Source organism: Acanthisitta chloris, unplaced genomic scaffold (assembly GCF_000695815.1).
Source record: "Acanthisitta chloris isolate BGI_N310 unplaced genomic scaffold, ASM69581v1 scaffold16699, whole genome shotgun sequence".
Taxonomy (NCBI): Eukaryota; Metazoa; Chordata; class Aves; order Passeriformes; family Acanthisittidae; genus Acanthisitta; species Acanthisitta chloris.
In genome coordinates this window covers 864-4,191 of record NW_008693232.1, presented here as the reverse complement: position 1 = coordinate 4,191, position 3,328 = coordinate 864, and positions in this window count along the sequence as shown.

The window sequence follows — 3,328 nt, the reverse complement described above, 5'->3', positions numbered from 1 at the left end:
CCCTACAGCCTTGCCCACTGGCTTGATGTGACCAGAATAGCATTCTGCGCAGGGGTCAGCATCCCCTTCCACAGGACAGAAAGGATGCTGCTTCCCTGATCTGCAGTCATGACAAGCATTGTCTGGCCCTGTATTAAGAGACTGTGTTGCTGTCACAAGCTTGAAAGAAATAAAACCAGGACCAGGAACAATAAACATATAATGTAAAACTTAATCCCTCAACTTGGGTTTGTTGTTGCCATTACACTTGGCAGAAATGAATCATAACTATGTAAATAAGCAATGCCAAGTAAAATAAGGGCTCTTACAATCTTCTCCCTTCATCCATGTCTCCCAGTTCTTATGCCACTGCTGTTCAGGTGTCAGCAGAAAAAGCTGCTGACTCTTTGGCCAGAAAAGGGCTGGATAAGGCTCTCTCCTCTAACACAGCTTGTGCATTACAGTGTGAATGTTTTCTGTGCAAAGCCATTGTATGTATGTTGTCAGCCACAAGAAGTCACAGTATTGGAAGGCCTTTTCTACTTTATTTCACCAGACTCCAAGACCAGACTCCAAAACCCTAATTTTTTAAGGGCTGGACAGTGATTACCACTTTTGCATGAAAGTTGTGATGTGGTAAGTCCTATAATACCTCCCAGTACTTCAAAGACCTTGATTAAATACAACAAAGAAATTGAGCAACAGTATTTAACAGCCACTCTCAGGACAGAGTATAGAGTCTGCTTCATGGCTTCACATTTCCTTTTTTAAAAAGACTATATTAATTTTAAAAACATGGAAAACTGTAGTTCAGAAAGAAGAATGGTAGATAAAGGCTGAAATCAACTCTAAAGATCTTAACAATGAACAGGATAGTATCATCACCTAACCATCTGCATGTGAGCATGAGAACATTTGCAAGACGCATTGCTCAACATCATGCATGCATGGGCAGGTGGACAAACCTGGAACAAAATTGATTCAGTAGTATCTTCTCTGAAGTTTCTTGTCACTGTAGGCCTGTGGAAGTACAGCTTCTTATTTTTCCCCAGAAGGAGGCTAGTGCACATGAGCATGTCTTACACAGTACTTGCACAGTCATGTGATTCTCTCTGCCCCTGAGCTCAGCCTTGTTACCTTTACTAGGGCTCAGAAGATAGCTGTGAAGTTGTCACTCACGTAACTGAAAAGATAATCTTCCAGAACAATTAATTTTTCAGTTAAGTTGTCAGTTTTGGATATAACATTTGTCTTGTTCAGGATTAACTCCCTGGTCAAAAGCAAAGAAGAGTAATCAGACACACCCCCCCACAGATGACAGATTCTTGGAAGGTTTGGAAGAAGGAGGACTTGTTCTTGGCCAAGTCTGGAAGAAGGAGGACTTGAAACATATACAAATAGCATGTATCTCTGCCTTATTTCCCAAGGAGATTCTTTACTTTTCATGTTATTTATTAGTCTATGGTGAATCTCTCCTCTCTTCCATTTACTTTTAGCATAGGCAAGCATTTAATGTGACGTGCCTCTAGACTTCTCACCTATGTTTTAGTTATCTGCCCTCAGCATCAGGCCATGAAGTTTATGCTTTTTGACTTTGTAGTAAATTAGCAGTGCAAGACTTGCTAGAAAAGTTTGAGGTGGGCATACCCTCTCCACACACATAGCCAAGTAGCCAAGACACAGAAGTACCTGTTTAGGTCTCTTCTCTGCCTACTACAACATATCTGGGCCTCTCAGCCTGGTTCATGCCTGTCCTCACCATAAAGGCTGCATTTCGTCTAATCTTAAATATCAGAGACAATACCTCTATTTGATTTTGAGTCACAATCTTGATCTCCCTGACACTCAGAGTAACTTCATGCAGTTCAAATGTTTATTTCGACTACTTGACTGAGTAGTTTTGGGTGCTAGGTCAAAGCCCAAGTCTGGCTTAATACTTTCTTTGAACTACTTTGTTTAAACTGTCACCTTTTGCAGCATGATATTCAGTAAGTACTGTTTAAATGACATGCCCACGCCATTTGTACGGTAGGCACTTGTCATAGCAAGACATTTTGGGATATACAAGTGAAAAAGTCTCTTTTAATACTGTTTTTTACTATTAGAAAGAGAATTCTACTGGCATTTTCTGTGCTTGGTGTTTTGTTTGCAGATGCCTTCAGGCAAAAAAGCCCATCCCCACACATATGCACACAGATGATTTGCCTTGGTAAAAAATAAAACAGAATTTATTACAGGCTGACAAAATCTGGCTTAAGGCTCTTCGTTATTAAAAATATAAAGGATTAAAAAGTTTTTGATGCAGCAATAACAAGGACATTCAATGAAAGTTAGCATTTGTGGGCGGCACAATCATCACCCAGATCAGAGAAGCTGCTTTGAAGATTTCATGCACAACTGGAGTTCTGATGTTGTGTAGACAGCAAAATCCAACATGCTTGTAGGGCAAGGGTACTGCCATTTTATACCCTCTTGTTAATTTTCATTGCAGAGTTAATTTACCCAATATTTACAGCACTCATCCTCTGTGATTGTGTCTTTTTAATGAACATGGAGGAAGGGGAGAGATGAATCTACATTTAAGTATTGCAAACCATTCAGGCTAGCATCTGGAGGCCTTCTCTGCTCCTTTGGGTGGGTGCCATCATTTGGGCAGTCTAAAGTCATGGTGTGATGTATACAGGCAGTTCTGATTGGCAGTATTTTACAGTTGCAAGGCAGAAGGGATTTTTATTATAGCTTATATATATTTATTGGAGCTGACATCAGCTGCCTGTAGGAGGCTTCCACAGCTGACCAGGGGTGGGATTGTGCTTATTGGTGGGTGATTTAAACCACTCCAGGGAGCACAAGCGACCCGGAGCACTGCGAGCAGGAGCGGCAGACAGGAGTGGAGTGCCTCAGTGAGGGCAGTTAGTGTGGCAGTTTGTGCAGGCAGGGCACCCTGCTTTCCCTTTTTTCTTTGATTTTGATTTCTTTTTTTCAGCTAGACCCAGCAATGGTGTCTACGTGAGTGAAAACTGTTGCTGCTGCTACCAGGAGGAATGTTCCAACCCAGACAGAACCCTTCATGCAGGACGCAGCTGTTCAGTCACTGCTGCACTAAGAGGACAGTGTGAGTCACACCTGCGTATGATGCAAGCAGGTGAATGATTTGCTGTGCCTAGTGGCAGAGCTCAGGGAAGAAGTAGAGAGATTAAGAAGCATTAGGGACAGTGAAAAGGGAATAGACTGGCAGAGTCACACCCTTCCGATCCCAGAAGAAGTTCATCAGGAGACAGTGAAGCCCTGTCCCTACTGCCATCAGGCAGAGGGAGCAACCTTTGGGTTGAGGGGGGTGGAATGGAAT